Genomic DNA, 17,471 nt, shown 5'->3' on the forward strand with positions numbered 1-17,471 from the left:
CCATACGGTGTGGCCACAAACCAAACACACCCAAAATAAAAATAATTATCTCTTGTCTTACCTTACTAAACAGTCAGATTGGCTTCAGTAGTTCAAAATGAGATCAAAATAATTAAAATGTATCATTTATAAAAAATAATATGATTTTATCCTTAGAAGCAAATTTCATGAATAGAAGCAAAAAGAAAATACATAAAACGATTCATTAGTATTTTATTTGGGCTGGAATGATAGTACAGCAGGTAGGGTGTTTGCCTTGCATGTGGCCGACCAGGGTTTGATTACTCTGTCCCTCTCGGAGAGCCTGGAAAGCTACCGAGAGTATCCCACCCGCATGGCAAAGCCTGGCAAGCTCTCTGTGACATATTCAATATGCCAAAAACAGTAACAAATCTCACAATGGAGATGCTACTGGTGCCCGCTTGAGCAAATCTATGAACAATGGGAGGACAGTGCCACAGTGCTACAGTATTTTATCTACATGTTGTATCCTTAAAGATGGCTTTGATTTAGATAAGGGGTGCACGTTTCTGCATTCTTTTGCATAGTCCTTGAGCTCTCAGTGATCCTTGTAGTATGCAGGAAATAGAAAAAGCAAAACAGGCTTGCAGTCAGCTTCTTCCTCCAAACTTACCCAAACAATATGCTTTCAAACAATATGGCAATGTGAAAACAGGCTTTGCAAAATGTGCTGTGTAAAAACAAAACAGAGCAAAACAAAGTGAAACAAAAATCTAAAATATTTTTATTTTTTTCTCATTTGTGATTTAAAAATTTTAGCAGATATTTCAGATATTTTTTCACTTTTCTTTTGTTTCTGTCATAGAAGTCCTATGTCATATCCGTATATCTATGGGAGTCAGGAACTATTTAGATCGCATCTATGTTCTTCAATATAGGCCATTTATTACTATCATAATGGAGATAATTTCAATGCCAGGGATTTCCCATTTTTTTTCACCCATACGTTAAATTCATATTGTCATTTTATTTCTATTGAAATAAAAATACTTCTGACATTTCTATATCCTATTATTATCAACTGTATCATCTGGTTTGACCAGTTCTGAAACTTTCACTAGCCACCAAAAGGCATGGATAACTGAGATTTGGAGCATGTGAAACCCCCCCCTCCTCCCCCAACACACACACAGAGCGAGCTCCTCAGCAGTGGTTTTGGAAATGACAGATGGAAGAACAGACATTTCCATTTCTAGATTGCATCAACTTATCACGGCTAGTACTGCCTGATGTGCTGTTACCATTTTATTGCTTGGAATCTGTAAGTAAAATTGCAGAATCCAGCATGCCCATGGAATGTCTTTGGTCTGTATGCGAAACACAGGGAGGGGGATCCACAGTGCCCTTCCATTCTCCATCCTGTGGCGAAGTGACTGGGTGAATGAATGTGCACATGGCCTGTTCCTCCAACAGTGCCTCATTTAATGGGAGAAACAGTTCTGAATAAAACTCTTCCTATTCCAAGTTGGGATGCTGTGACTCACTATGAAAAGACCAAGTTCAAACTCAAAAGATTTTACTGAGGAAGTGGTTCTTACATGGAGCCAGAAGATGGATAGTCAAACTCAGAGGGTTAGTCATTCTCTCTTTTCTGTTCTGCAATAGAGCCTGAATACTTAAAACTCAGTGGCAGTTATTTAGGACTGTGTGGTCAAACGTTGTCCTATACAATGGATGAAGAGATTCAGTGTAGCCCGACAGAGAGGTATCTTAGAGGACAGGGAATTGCTTTACCTTTGCTGCTTGGGATGTAAGTGGAGTCTTTCTCAGCTCCACTGATGCCTTGATCCTTGGCAGGAGGCTTACTCCCCTCAGGATAGAACAGTTCAACCAGGAAACCCGGAGAACACATAGAGTCCCAGAACCAGCGTGGACCCAGAGCCACATTTCTTCCATTCTGAGCATGGGAAATAAGACTCCTGGTAAAATTAAGTTATTAGGGATTTTAGTCTTATGTGTTGTTTATGTGTCTGAAACAGTAGATATACATGTATGTTGGAATGGCAGTGTTAAACAGCTTTATAGGTCTGTTATATACAGTTGAAGCTTAGGAAATCTATAGGGTCAATTTGTAGATCTTACATATATACATAAGAACACAACAAGTCTATGGTATATGTGTTTGTAAGGTATGTTTATGTCTTTGTGAATTAAAGGACACGACATGCACATTTAAAACAATATGTTAAACTGCTTTAATACATTAAATTATGCATTGTTCATACTTAAAGTTACATGACATTAAAAAGAACAGTCTTTTACCATTTTTCCCACTTATTGTCTTTCAAATTTTGTAAGTCACAATATTTTATATCTAAAACATATGTAATGTTTAGAATTTTGTTTTGTCTTAACATGCATCTAAGTTTTTGTCATGGACCCAGAGCTTAGAATCCAAATATAGGACCATGGGCAAAATGGCAGCTAATAGAAATTCCTTAAGAAAGAGAGTTGTGTTCCTGTTTAGAAAGTGTTTTACCATGCATTACCCCTGTAAATAGGACAATCACTCCTGTAAATGTGACAAACAGTCCTTGTAGTTAGGAGTCTACCAGACTGTTATAAACTTTAGACGTGGATAAAATAGTAAAAAGTAAATCGAAAACAAGAGCACATTAGACATATTAATAGGTGAAAGAGTCTGGAAGATGAATTGAAACAAGGATGAGCATAAGACTGTCATCTGTCCGGCAAGAGAATTGCTCTCAGCATTAAACGAGTTAGCCAGGAATCCCAGCTCCTTGGGCGGGCAGAGCAAGGATCCACACAGCATGCAAAGTCAAAGCTGGCAGCTTGGCAGCCATAGGTTGGGGTGTGGAAGCATCTGTCCAGCTTCCTTCTTCTCAGGCAGCAAGTCAAACCCTGGCCTTTGAGAACACAACATGACTCACCAATAAAACGTGATTGGAGAGCATTAGTTTTCCTGTAATGACTTTCATACTCAAAACTTCCCCCCACTTTGCAATTACATGATCGAGGCATGCCTTCCCACCAGTTCCAGAGATGGGAGCCTCTAACAGCCGGATTCTTTTCTCAAAAGCCAACGGAAATCAAAGGGAGGCAGGTGGACTGGAGCAGAGGTTGGGCATGAATTTAAATAATAGCTTGACTCAAATGGGTCTTTTCACACTTGCTATCTTCATTGTTCCTTGGAATCACACTGGAATGCAGATACATACATGTGAGAGCATGCTACCTACCATTCAGCTGCTAGGTGCAGCAGAGTTGGAACTGCCTTTAAGAAATGTGTCCCTGGGTCCCCTTTGAATGAGAAAAATAAAACAACTTCCCAGCGTAGGATGCTCTGGACTGTATGTGATTCTAGGGAGAGGAATTGGAGAGAGGCTTGGAGAGATGGCAACATGACTCTCTCTAGTGCCCTTGACTTTCATTGCTTACAGGAAATCTAGAGTGTGCTTCTCGGACTGGGCCATGTGTGTAAATCCGTGTCAGGAATGCTGGTTGGAGCTTGGCTGATGGGCGAGCACATGACGGGTCAGTGGAACGAGTTGGAGTTGGAGGGTAAGAGTGGTCTGGTTTTGACAAGCAACCGTGATTGCACATGACTCTGGGGGTTTGGTTGTAACCAGACTGGCCAGTTGCTAAGGTCACAAGGTCATGTTGGCCCATGAAAGATGGGGTGGGATTTTCGGAACAAAGTCAGTCCTGGTGGTGGATGGGTTTCCTGGGCTCCCAGACTTTGGAAATTCCATCTGAAACAAAGGCTCTGTTGATTCCCATATCCCATGCACAGAATGCACTAAGTTCGAACCTCAGCACATTTATGATGCATCCTGGGGTGATCCCGAGATTTGGGACCTAAAATAGTCCCTAGATAATGGGGTGATGGGGCGCCCTGGGGTTCCTGCAGCTGGCTCCTCCAGAGAGGCCTCTGAGAAGTCCCCCTCCATGTGCAGAAGGGACTGGAAGCATCCTTCCCGTTCACCAGCCTCAGCAAATGTCTGTGCGCTGGGGTGCTCTGTGGAAGGAGAGCTGTGATGTAGGCACCATGCCGTGAGCACTCTGCTCCTCAGGGGTTCCCTGTTTCCAGGACGTGTCCTCAGCAGCCGCCTCTGGGCTCACCAGACGCGGCCCAGTTTCTCTGAGTAGTGGGAGGAAGAAACCCCCGACCCCCTGATGGCCTGGATTTAGCACCCGAGACTGGTTCTGGAACTCCGAGAGTATCTGTTGCTCCTTTTACCTTTCTGGGCAGCTTCCCCAAGCACAGCAGAGGGAGGATGGGGTCTGTTCCCTGAGTCTTTGTCCCCGGTGCTTTGTGATGCCCAGAGCTTTCCCCAGGTCACCTACACAAGAAGTGAGGATAACTTGCCTATGTACCCCTGGATCTTAGGGGTGTGAGAGAGAATCTGAAAGCAGGCCAAAGCCTCCTTGGCTGGAGAGATGGTGCAGGGTTTGAGGTTGCATGTCTTGCGTAAGGCTCACCCTGATTTCATCCCCATCACTGGGTGGTTCCCTGGGCATTTTCAGGCATGGCTCTGGAAGTTTCCACTGCATGGTGGGGATCCCTGGCACCCCCCGGGTCTGAGTGGTGCTAAATACATGCCTGGGGCTCTCATTAAGCTCTTGGCTCTGCCAAGAAGTGCTACAAGGCCCCTCCAGACCCACTGAGCACCACTTGAAAGCCTTACCCCCCCAAAATAAAAAAAATGCTGGGAAATGGAGTAGGACTCAGCTCTGAAGATTACAGAATTGATTTCCTCCTTTAAAAATGTATTCCTCTAATTTCACCTCTTTTTCTGATTAAGTCATATTTTGTAAATTTAAATAATTTCACCTCATGAGAAAAGGAGTTGATGCATTATTTTTTCCAGCGAGAAATTTTTTTGAGCCTTGATGTCTTTAAAGACATATTTCACAGAAAAATCATACCAAGTGTCATCTGTGTCCTCTCTCCAGGGTGGCTGCTCTCTCCAGAGCACTTCTTACGTCAGACACATCGAAGACAGTTGCAAATAAGTTGTCTCCTGAGATTGATGGGGCGCTGGATTGTGTGAGGCTGGCTCCCAGTGCTGATGGGATGAGGAATGTGAGGATGTGGCATGCACGGCCTGAGAGAGGCACCACTGAAGAGAGGATGCCTGCTCTTCCCAGTAGCCTGTGCCACTGATCCCTGAGCCTCTGCCTTGCCCATTGAGCTGGTATCTGTCTGCTTTCTTTTTTTCCTTTTCCTTTTTTTTTTTGCTTTTTGGGTCACACCCGATGAAACTCAGGGGTTACTCCTGGCTCTGCGCTCAGGAATTACTCCTGGCGGTGCTCAGGGTACCATATGGGATGCTGGGAATCGAACCGGGGGCAGCTATGTGCAAGGCAAATGCCCTTCCTGCTGCAGAATTGCTCCAGCACCCTGTCAGTTTTCTTGAGTTTTGTGCTTACACTTACCTCAGAATTAGGATTCCAAACTCCCACCCATGACGAAATGCCCTGTCCACCCCCAATTCTTAGGGCAACATCCACTGAAGGAAGGATTATTCCTCTGGTCAGCGTTTATCCTCTGGTTTCCCAGAGGATTGAGAGGGAGCACGCCATTGTTCTTTTAGTTAGTCAGTTAAAACGCAGTCACTGGTGGGCATGTTCACACACAGGAGGGCAGGCGATAGATAAGGTCCACTTGTCTTTCCACCATTGTCCATCAGCACAGTGAAGGTGTCAGGCTTATTATTCTCCGTTCATCTGTGGTCAGCAGAGTTTCTGAGTGCCATTTAACCTGTGAATTAATACTCTTATGTATGACCTGGGTTTTTCACCTGACAAGCAAGATATCCAGATTGCCACCTTGAAAATAAATATCAAGCAATTAAAGGGAAAATATAAGCCATGCACTGGGCATTAACCCCAGGTCAGACAGTTGGATCATACATTTTCATGAAAAAAGAAACAGAAGAATAAAGAATGGGCTGACATCTGCATGTTGTTCCCATTATCAGCCCGTAAAGACTATCATTTTACCATGCCGCCTAAAAATTATCTTCTGTTTCTTCCTCGGTGCTGTTTGCTGTCATATTAAACTTGGTATTAGTTTGGTGTTCTTGTCTTGTTTCCTTAGGAACCTTTCTGAGTGATTCGTTGTATGGGAAATTATCATCCCACAGTTAGGAAAGTAATGTTACACATGAATAATGTTTTGACAGAGTTTTCAAAATTAAATTGCATACCATACCTGAGCAGAGCTGAAGCCTCTTAATGTATATGATCCTGAGAGAGTGCTCTGTATCATACAAATAAGAAAGAGGAAAAATGAATTCGTCATTCTTATAGAAAATTACCAAGCAGAGCTTGGCTCCAAGCATGTGGTCAGCTACCCAGAGCAGCTTTTTCATGGGAGCTTCCAAGTCGTTAGTGACCCCGGGTACTTACTTAGGTGCTTCCTGCTTCTTCAGTTGCCAGCACTGAGGACCACCAGTTGCCAGTGTGACTGGGGAATGGGGGCCAATTTGCAGCTCACTCTCCTGATGTCAATGGCAAGAGCTTCGGTTTTACTAGAAATATGTCAAACAGAAGACCAGAACTTCCCCAGCCTCCTGTGCCCTGACCCAAATATAAGCCTAAGGATGATTTTGTATTGGGTTCCAAATGCCTTTATCCAAGTTGCCATAGTTAATACCCATGTTAGTGAATTTCACTGGAAAAAAATTAATAAAAGAGAACTAACAACACAAAAGATGCCTAGAACTTAAATCAACAAGGAGAAAGGGAACCACATCACGGGGGCCTTTGTCTTTGTGGGAAGGACACCACCAAATCAAGATATTCCTCCTTTCCTCATGCTTGTTTTCACAGTAGGGAAGACATTTTCTGTGACAAGAGTTCCTGACAGGTGGGCCTGCAGGACATGGTGTATTTACCGTGGCACAACTGTGGATAGCACAGCTCCAGAAGTAATTCCTGTTGCGAGTCTGAACTGTGTTTGTCAAACAGCCCTTTCTCCCTTTCTCAGCCTGTGTTTGAGTGACCACTGTGGGCCCAGGGCTGAGGGGCTGTCCTGGGGGAGGCTTATCTCCTTCAGCAGAGTTCCCTCAAGATTCACTCATGAGGTCACATTGGGCAAAATTGTCTTGTACTTTAAGGCCGAGTAATATTCCTTTGTTCTTTCTTCAGGCCTCATCAATAGGTACTTCAGTTAGAGAAACCGTGACTTTCCTTTCAACACTGTGTCTACCTGGCTGAGAAATGTCCTCCAGCCTCTCCCCTTCCATTGTTGTAGTTGCAATGATGGGGTGGGGGGTCACACCCATTTTAGGGTGACACTGCAGATCATGGTAGTTCTGAGGAAATCAAATCAGTGCCAGATGATTACAAGCCCCTGGTTATTGAATTGTTATTTATTTGCAAGTCATTTATGCTCACCACTATACCACCAACATTGCCTGAAGTTTTATTTATTTGGGTCTTCCAGTGCTTCTCTTTCATTTTAATTTTTTTGGGCAAGTTAACCAGGCTTATTTAAAGAAATTTATTTATAGAAGTAAGAGGAGAGAGAGATGTTTTAAAAATTATAAAGTCTTCTTTAGAGTAGAAAACATGAAAATTGTATCCCCCAAGCAGAGCTGTGTGGGGCTGTTTCCACAGAATGGGCAAATACTCCCTAAATGAAGAAAATCTCTGTCTAGGTCGATGTAGGCCAAAGAGACTTCTATGCAAGTTATCTTATTCATAACACAATTATGAGGGTGAGTGGTGACTGCTGAAATGATGAAGTATGGAATGAAACTTGGTCCATGTAAAAGATAAATATTTTTTTAAATTTTAAATGGAAGATTAAAGTGTAGATAGAGGATGGATTTTAATAGGTAGAAATAATCTGTGTAATAAATAATTTTAACAAAAATTTCTATAAAGGGAGAAATGGCGAAGAGAAGTTGGTTCTTCCTTCATACTAGAATTTAGGGAAGAGTTTAGTCTGAACCTGTTAAATAATTACTGCAATAGTTCCTAACAAGGATCCCCATTTCTTAAGACTTCCCCCACCTCCTCAGGCTCAAAGTCTTAGAGACTTCAAGTAGAATTTGGCTTCTAGGAAGTGCAGGGAGGTGCAAAAATGCATTTTGTGCTAATAGGTTCAGAATTTCTTTTGGGTCACAAGGTCCTTGGCTCTGCAGTGTGAATGAATGATGATCTCTTATCAATCCATAGCTCACACACTGAGTCGGATTGCTCAGACAACACTCAGAGGTAAAGAAGGGAATGGGGTGTAGACAGGTGGTCCCAGTGGGTCTTTGTGAGTTGCTTATTGTTCAGCGCTTTCCAGGAGTCAAAGGTCATTCCCACAGTCAGGTAGCTGGAACATTCCGTGGGTCATCTGTGCTAAGCCTTTCTCTGGTTTCATTGTTATTCTCAGTACTGTGACATTAGGAATGAGTTGAGAACTTTTCATCATTTCTATAACAGATCACAGCTTCGTGAAGGGAAGTTATTCATGTGTTAAGCCAATTACCTATAAAATCTAACTCACAGAATATATTAAAACAGTGATTTCAAACAATATACTTATGAAGAAAAACAGAATGTTCAGACAGTAAGCTCATGGACCTCTTATTCACAACTTAGTCTGATAGCTAGTAATACTTGGGTCCACAATTAATGCAGCGAGATGGACTTTATTATCACTTGTATCACTTGTCATCCCGTTAATCATCGATTTGCTGAAGCAGGTGCCAGTAACGTCTCCATTCATCCCTGTTGCGTGCTAGTGTAACCCAATGGCATCTGCTCGCTCCAGGAACATGAAGAGCCTCAAACCGTTTGTTCAGGGTTTTGATGAAGAAGTCTGACCATCTCGTAGGTGGGTGGCCATGTATCATTTTGATGTCCCTTAGAATCCAGTCTGTAACAGCTCTAGTCCAGCGATCGTCTCTAAATCGCATTATGTGTTCGGCCCATCTGATTATAATTTTATAATAAAATACAAAAAGAAGGGGCTGGAGAAGTAGTACAGCTGGTAGGGCACTTGCTTTGCATGCAGCCAACCTGGAAAGGGCACCCCATATAGTTCCCATAGCTCGCCAGGAGTTATTCCTGAGTGAAAAATCAGGAATAACCCCCAGCACCATCAGGTATGACCCCCAAACAAACAAACAAACAAAAAACAGCCCCTCTTTTTCTTGCCTAACTGCTAGGGCAAGAACTTCCAGTACATTATGACCACTCAGTATCTGTATTGCCAACCATAATGCCCCAAAGGAGAGAGAGAAGAAGAAGGAAATTGTCTGCCCTAGAGGCAGGGGGTGGGTTTGGATGGGGGTGGTGCGAGGAATACTGGGGACATTGGTGGTGGAAAATGTACACTGGTGGAGAGATGGGTGTTCTATTATTGTAAGACTGAAACTCAATCATGATGATTCAATAAAAAATAAATTAAAAAATAAAAATGAATTTTTAAAATTCTGAAAAAAAACCCTCAAAAAAAGAAATAATGCAAAAAGATACTTCTGCTAATATTCCCTTTCATATCAGTGTTTTTGTCTGAAGATATTTGAAGGCTTGGTCCTGAGAGACTCATCCCTAAGAAGACAGACGGGGGGCAGGGGAGGCGTACTCTGGGTATGGTGCTAGAATTATGTGGCGTTGGAAAGTTTTTACTAATAGTACTGTTGAAAAAAATTAAAGGAAATAATGATAGATTCTAAAAGTTACTTTGTTTCCACTATATTTGTTTTTTGAGCAACACCAGCAGTGCTCTGTGTTTACTCTGGCTCTGAGATCAAGAATCATTGCCCCAAGAACTTGGGGACCATACATGATGCTGGGGGTCAAACCTGTATCAGCTGCAGGCAAGGCCATTGCCTCTGCTCCTGCGCGTCACTCTGACCTGGTTTCTGTTATGGGTGGAGGTTAAGCATCAGGTTTACTTTGTATGCTTTGCTTTGTGGTGGTTGTTGTTTGGGTTTTGGGTGACACCCAGAGGGCTGGCATCATACTTTTGCCTCTGTGCTCAAATCCCTCCTGGCAGTGCTCAGAAGAACCATATATTTTTTTAGTTTTGGTCCACCAAATTTCTGAAGTTTGTCTGTGGGTTTTAGGTTGAATGTGGGAGTCTTGGAGTTCCTGGCGACATTAGCAGAGACATTCTTGCCACATATTGGCACTTCCACGCTAACGTGTAGATGAACAGGGATTGGGGGTCTCCGGGGATGTTCTAACGATGCCAGTATTCTTTTAACTGATTATCTAAGAGGAAACACTTTTCTTTGAAAAGAGGGACTGGAATGACCTACATTCACATAAGCCATGTTTCCAGGAAGGTTTCATGTCACTGTGTGCATGTTTCAGTGACTGGTTCATTTATTCATTTGGGGGACGCTTAAGGGGGGCACAGATGCTCTAGAGCTCCACTTAAAAATCTCACTTAACTTGACTGGCAGGTGAGTGCAAGAAGCTGAGGCTTTTCGGGGCAGTGGGGAGCTGATCACCCTGCAATGTGCCAGGGCACCCAACCCAGGTTGGGGCATTCCAGGTAGGCACCCTCACCTCTAGACCCCCTCTGTTCCCATGCGATTGGATTTAACACGCTTCACTCTATTTCTGAATTTCCCTGAATTTCCCATTATTATTTTCCTTGGGGAAAAAAACCAAATCTCTCTGGGGTTCAGCTCTCAGAAAATCCCTTACTTTCTGAGTGCTTTGAGTTAATGGAGTTAAAAAAATGGAATTCGGGGTTGGAGCGATAGCACAGTAGGGAAGGCATTTGCCTTGCACGCGGCTGACCCGGGTTCAATTCCCAGCATCCCATATGGTCCCCCCGAGCACTGACAGGACTAATTCCTGAGTGCAGAGCCAGGAGTAACCCCTGTGCATCACTGGGTATGACCTAAAAAGCAAAAATAAATAAAGTAGCAGATTCTAGGGCCTGATCAGTGCTGCTCAGTTAGCCTACTGTCAGCTTCTGGTGGCCGTGACCATGGTTCAGAGCCACAACAGTGTCCTGCATTCTGGCTGGCCACCGATCACCCAGGATGGGAAGCACCAGGGGAGGGTAGCCTTAGTTCCAATTATTCACAAAAAATGTTTTCAAAGGGAAAGATAAGATTGTGTAGTTTAATGAAAGGGCTATCAGCAATTTAAGACTCAGCTGAGCATTGCCCAAATGAGAAGTAACATGACACCTAATTCACCTAATTGGTTTCCTGGTCCAGGATACAAAACCCATCACCTGCTGAGCAGTTACGTGCCTCCAAGGCAGGAAGGCAATTTGGGCAGGGGTACTGGGACCTCCCCTGGCTGCCAGTCACGGTCACCTGCTGCGGTTTTGTTCCAATAAAAATACAAGCTAATGCTGGAGCGATAGCACAGCGGGTAGGGCGTTCGCCTTACAAGCGGCCAACATGGCCGACCCGAGTTCGATTCCTCCGCCCCTCTCGGAGAGCCCGGCAAGCTACCGAGAGTATTCGATATGCCAGACACAGTAACAACAAAGTCTCCAATGGAGACGTTACTGGGCCCGCTCGAGCAAATCGATGATCAACGGGAGGGCCTTTACCTTTACCTTAATGTCAGGAGACTACATCCTATCTATGCTAAAAATATTCCTGATTGCCCTTTCCAAAATTGACATATATTCGGTTGCTTTTTTAAAAAGTTGTAACCTGTGATTATAACATTGCTACACCAATAGACATTTGGTTCATCCCAATCACTTGATCACTTGGTCACTTGACATCCCGTTACTCATAGATTTGCTCGAGCGGGAACCAGTAGCGTCTCCACTCATCTCTGTGTAGTGTAGCCCATTTTGACATCCTGTGGAATCCAGTTGGTAACGGCTCTAGTCCAGCAGTCGTCTCCAAATTGCATTACGTGTCTGGCCCATCTGATTTTCGATGCCTTGACAAATGAGACAGCGTCCCTGATTCTTGATCAATAACACCAGATCAGAATTGAAGTACTATGCTTGTCCAATAAAATCAGATGATAGAATGGACTGTGTGTCTCCACTGCTGGGTGCCTATGTGGAAACTGAGCCCAGGAAGGTGATGGGCACTGGGTGGGGAGGCCTTGGCCTTAGTGATGAGGTGGGGGGGTGCTGAGCACAGGAATCGAGTATGCCACCCGTATCTGCCTCGCCAGCCCTCTAGACACGGGGGACACAGGGCCAGGCAGGAGTCCCCCTGGGTCCTCCTCGGACGCCACCTCCGCAGCCTCTTGCTTGATCTTGGTCTTCGCCTCCAGAAATGTGAGAAAGAGATTTCATCACTCTCCAGCTCCCTTGCCCCAAGTCTGGTGTCTTGCTAGAGTATCCCCAGTGGATTGAGACACGTGGCGAGGATTCCATCAGGATATGCATGGGAAAGCAAGACTGTGGGCAAGAGAGACTCTGAAGTCAGCAGAATGACTGGGAATGTGTGTGTGTGTGTGTGTGTGTGTGTGTGTGTGTGTGTGTGTGTGTTGGGGGGAAGGGTTCTGATCTGAGTTTTGGCAGCAAGAATCTAATGCTTCCTTCAAACCAGGGATGCTGGTGTGAAGGCCCTGGGTGTGGCTATGAGCTTGGGTCTTTTCTGAGGATGCTGTGGCTGTGTCAGTCGGGGAGCCTGGGTGGACTTATGACCCAATACCAGAAGTCATCAGAAGGAATTGTGGTGTCAGAAGTCCTCAAAGGCTGATCCCTCAAAATCATTACTAAAAGGAATCCTTATGCTGGAAGCCAGTATAATGGCAAGACAAAGCTAACAGAAGCCAGGCTATCAATGGTCCAGGGGTCAGGGTGTGGGCTGAGCATTCTTGAGTCCTCGAGCCGGACTGCTAATGCCCAGCGGCTCAGCATCTCTGGTGGGGCCCTCAGACCTTCCAGCAATGGAGTCGCCATCAGGGAAATTGACCGTAACTTCTGAGTAGAGACTTTGCAAATGAGTATTAGTATATCTCTGTAATAACCCAAATCATGTCTAATACGGTTTGTACCAGGGACATAGTCATTGTCATTGTCATTTTTGTCCTCCGTGTCATTAGGGTCTAAATTCTGAGATTTGCTCTGTGCCCACCATGGTCCTGAATATGGGGCTCAGCCTAGTCAGTGAGGGGATTCCCCAAGCATTGTCAGGCCAAGTAAGATATTCTGTTGAATTGAGTGGCCTGACATGGACGAACGTTTTCCACATTTGTTTGAAAGGCATCCTGATTTGTGAAGTTGTTCACACTCTTTTTTCTAAAATGTTTATTAGTGAAACACCATGAGGTACAGTTGTAGACTTACAAATTTTTGTGCTTGGGTTTCAATTGTACAATGATCAAACACCCATCCCTCCACCAGTGCCCATTTTCCACCACCACGGGTCCCAGTATCCCTCCAATCCCCCACCCCCCCATCCCACCCTGCCTCTGTGGCAAGGTATTCCCTTTTGTTCTTTCTCTCCTTTTGGGTGTTGTGGTTTGCAAAAGAGTCATTGAGTGGCAATCATGTTCATACTCGTTTTAGGCGTAGGATGTTCCAGTGCCAACCCAGCTCCCTTGTCACCTTCTCTCATCCCCAGGTCCCTCCTCTCCCTCTCCTCCAGTCCATGTACTTAACAGGGACTTTTTACACGTTGGGTATAGTTTGGGTCTCATTCTTATGGTGTTTTTGGCTCCATGGTTTAAACAAATACCTAGAGTGAACCTCTGCCTTGCCCCTGGCCCTCTTGCCTCTGGTCCATGTCTTATTAGCCGCCGCCCCTGCTCCCTTGAGCTCTTTCTCTTGAGAACTTCCTTCCTGCAGGTCTGGTCGGTTTTGCCTTTCCTGTCATGCTGCAGACACCATCACTTCCCTGATGGAAGGACAGGCAGAGCCAGCCTCATTTTCCCACCAGCCTTGGAGGACTTCCGACACTGCTTCTTCCCAACAGCAAGCGAGGCGGAGGGTGCTGGCATGCTTTCCGGAAAGGAGAAGCTGGAGCCGCACTCCCTGAGTTGTTTCTGGTTCGGCTGCTTGTGCTGTGTCTTCTCTACGCCCAGGCCCCTGTCTGGTGCCTGCTGGGCACCCGAGCAGGGCAGAGGTGCTGCCCCGAGGAGCTTCCTGCCTGGCCACTGGGTACCCACTGGGAAGCCACCTTCACCCTTGGCCCAGCACATGTCATTTCTGCTTCCCACCTCCAGCCTGGGCCCCCTGCTCCCCTGCACCCTACAGCTCAGACTGTCTCAGGCCTGCCCTCCTGTCCCAAGCATACAGACACTTCCTGTTTTTCCTATGGTGACGTGCTGGAACTATGCCTGGCAGTTTTGTCGCTAAGCCTACTCTCAAGCTGTGCTCTTGACTGAAGGACTTTGCTCAGTGTTAGGGACACACATACAGACACACAGAGGGAGATAGAGAGAAAGAGAGAGAGGGAAAGAGAGACACATAGACAGACAGACGGACAGACATGTGCGTGCATGTTCAAAGCATCAGTCCATACACACGCAGGAGAATGCTGGTCCTTGCCCAGGAGAGCACCAGTTCAGGAAGAGTACTTTTCTTTTCTTTTCTTTTCTTTTCTTTTCTTTTCTTTTCTTTTCTTCTTTTCTTTTCTTTTTCTTTTCTTTTTTTTTACATTAGTGAAACACCATGAGGTACAGTTGTAGACTTACAAACTTTCATGCTTGGGTTTCAGTTATACAGTGATCAAGTAACCATCCCTCCGCCAGTGCCCATTCTCCACCACCAGAGAACCCAGTAGCCCTCCCAACCCCTTATCCCCCCACCCCACCCCTCCTCTGTGGCAGGGCATTGATCTCTTTCCTTTAGGATATTGTGGTTTGCAATAGAGGCATTGAGTGGCCATCGTGTTTGATATATAGTCTGCTTTCAGCTCGCATCTCACATGCCAAGTGAGTCCTCCAAACACCCTTTACTTGGTGTTCCCTTCTCTATCTGTGATGCCTTAGGAAGAGCACTTTTCAAGGATTTCAGGTTCGCCTGCCCGCCCTCATTTGTCCTTTTGTCTCTGTGTGCTTTTTTGTTCTCTCTTGTCCCCCTTTTCTTCATCTCAAATTCTCTATTTAAAAGACTGGATGCTTTTATTTAAAAGATTTTATTTAAAAAGCTTTTATTTAAAAGCTGGATGCTTTCACTCTTTAATGGGTTATCTAGTTGCAGTCGAAATTTAGATACATTATCAGAATTTCTGAAGTGGTAACTGCTCATTTAAATATTTTATGAAGTTTTTTCTTTCCATAGTTCTGCATGAAGCAAAGGACTTATAAGAATGATAAGGAAAGTTCTTTATTTTTCTGCAAGTTTGTGGACTAATTTTAACTCTCTTCCTAACTTTTCTTTTAAAATAGTATTTTCAGGAGTTCCTCACCGAATGTTCTTTATGGGTTGTAGCTTTCATATGGCACATAGAGATTGAGATCTATTTTGGGTTGTGGCAAGAGTTAAATGAAGCAAAGAAGACTAGTGAATCATTACAAGGCTATTTTAATAAGGAGCATCAATACTTTTTGATAACATCTAATATTTGATTCTGTTGGAACATCGGGGAATCCATCATCCCACATTGTTCTGCTAACTAATCAAAATAGCATGAACCAGGTCAGCGAAGGATCGTTCATCTAAATAGCATAATGTGTAAGTTGAATGGGCGATCAATTTAAAGTGTGATGGGGTGGACCAGGGCTATATGGCCCGACCCAGGAGATGTTGGGTATCAGGAGGAGAAGTGGAGGCTTTGCGTGGTAAGGAGGGGTGACTCATTGTCGACTCAGAATGAAGGGGCAGTGTCTCAGCAAAAGAAGCCATATTCATGATCTCTGCTGAGTGATTGACCCCCAACTCCATCCTACTGCAGTTGCTTCTCTGTTTATAAAGAAGGGGGCAGGGCTGGGAGGACAAGAGCACCTACTAGCCACTGGGATTGCACTGTTCCTAAAATAACCCTCAATAACTCTCATTATTTACATTACTGCAATGAAATGGTTACCATTTACATTACAGTGGTGGCTCAAATTACTTAAGTCATCATTAAGTAATAAACAGATCGGAGAGAACTGTGTTCTTTCCCCAAACCAACGAGGTACCTGATGATGATCAACTCAGCTCAGACTAGGTAAGGTCTCTTTAGTCTACTTATTTTGGAAGACCAAAAAGTATCATTTCTCCTATTACTATTATGCTTCTTTTGGTTAGATGGGGAATAAGAACTTATGTCTATAGAGATGAACAGATAAAGCCCTTAATCAATGGATGTAATACAAATAGACTAATGTCATTCACAATTTATGGATTGGTTTAGTAGGTAGTTTTCAGCTTCCTAAAGCAAAACTTGGTTTTAACAGAAAGTCCACTGATCCGTGCTCAGGAATGGACCTTTTATACTCAAGGAGCTGGTACAAATTAAAAATTTAATTAATTTGTGATGCTATGGATTAAACTTAGGACTTCCAATCAATTCAAGGCAAGTCATCTACCACTGAGCTACATCACTGGCATGTGATTCACTTATTCAGTTCCTTGATGGAGATTAGTCAGTTTCCAGTATGGACTCGGGGCTTCTATCATTCTCTTATCTGGTGTATGTCCTCAAGTCTGAGGACTTCTCCCTCTGGTTTTATATGAATGAAGAACAAATCCCTTCACAGCATTTTCAACTCAGTGGAGTGGCCCCAAAAGACTTGTCCTTAAGAAAAGTCTGGAAGAATACTGCTTTAATACAACCCATTTCTATTTCTTTTTATGTTCTGCTTTGGTAATTGATTCAGTAAGTATTTACATCTGACTCTGTTAGGTACTGGTGTCAAAGCAGCTGACTTTGGTATATATTCCTGACTAATAGCAGTCAATCTGATGGATAAATCGACTATATACTCAGAGTAATTATTTTAATGTGTGCTAAATATAATAACAGAACCAGCCATTTGCTCATTCACTGGACATTTATTGAAAGGCAGCCATGTACTATTAATATGATGGCCCAGATGGGAAAAGAGAAACCACCCTTGTCTTTAAGGATCCTGGAATCTGATGGAAGTCAGCCGTGCCATCACTAGGCACATGACAGCATCTGATGGCGCTTTCTGGACACCAGCATAGAAGAAACCCTTTCTTACTAACTCACTGCTTCCGCACCACAGCCTTAAGTATGCATTTCTATAATTCTAGGCTTGGATGCTAGAACTGTGCAAAGGAGATTCTATTATTGGTCGAGAATCAAATGGCTTCTCCGTAGCACATCATCAGTACTCAGCCTCAGGTTTTCCAACTCCAATATCCATCCATGCTCTTGTCACACGTACTGATGTGAAATTGCACAGAAGGAAGAGCACAGCAGATCTCTGCAGGGCTAGGGAAGGCATTTCTGCAGACGGGGCCTTGCAGGATGTGTATGTCGGGTAAACCTTGTTTGAGAAGGGAGCAAGGGCATCGGAGGGGCGCTTGCCATGTAAACAAGCTGAGGGTGGCGCTTAACAACGGGAGACCTGAGTGTTGCTTGAGAGACCCAAGGAGACTGCAGCGCTGATCAAAATGTTTGCTAAACTCAGAATTA

The 17,471-nt window shown here is 44.2% G+C and overlaps 1 protein-coding gene across 1 annotated transcript in view; it reads left to right on the forward strand.

Moving 5' to 3' along the window:
- NALF1 (NALCN channel auxiliary factor 1) overlaps positions 1–17,471 on the forward strand; it is a 598,303-nt gene that overhangs the window by 31,435 nt on the left and 549,397 nt on the right. The window lies entirely within an intron of this gene.

The sequence above is a fragment of the Sorex fumeus genome, unplaced genomic scaffold (genome assembly GCF_029834395.1).
Source record: "Sorex fumeus unplaced genomic scaffold, SorFum_2.1 ptg000008l, whole genome shotgun sequence".
NCBI classification, from domain to species: domain Eukaryota; kingdom Metazoa; phylum Chordata; class Mammalia; order Eulipotyphla; family Soricidae; genus Sorex; species Sorex fumeus.